Below are 528 nucleotides of genomic sequence, written 5' to 3' on the forward strand. Positions count from 1 at the left end.
AGCTTTACCCCAAAAGGACAGGGGAGAGCCATGTTTCCCTCTCCTCTTATCACTTTGCTGGAGAGCACTTTGTGGGGAAAAAATGAAGGCAGGAGAAGGGTAGGATTTCTCGTGAAAAGAAGTTCTAGTGTCAAATTAAAGTACTTTTAGGAGGAAATGGTCCGCCTAGCATTGAGTCAAACAGCCTACTGTAAAAGCTGTGCATTCCCTCATACGGTCATGAGTTATGACTCATTTGAGATGTAATTCTTGTCTCCCTCTCTCTCTCTCTCTCTCTGATCTGCTTTGCTGGTGCAACACACACACACGCAGGGAGGGAGACACACGCACACGCGCTCGCACACACACACACGCACAGACACACACACACACACAGAGAGAGAGAGAGAGAGAGAGAGGGAGAGGGAGAGAGGGAGCAGAAATAAATAAATAAATAAATATATAAATAAATAAAGAAGAAATCTGCCCGGCTGGGGAGAGAGGGGGAGCCCGCTCCGACCGCGTCCCACCTCCCCCCGCACGGCCAGC

Source organism: Geospiza fortis, unplaced genomic scaffold (assembly GCF_000277835.1).
Source record: "Geospiza fortis unplaced genomic scaffold, GeoFor_1.0 scaffold112, whole genome shotgun sequence".
Classification (NCBI taxonomy): Eukaryota; Metazoa; Chordata; class Aves; order Passeriformes; family Thraupidae; genus Geospiza; species Geospiza fortis.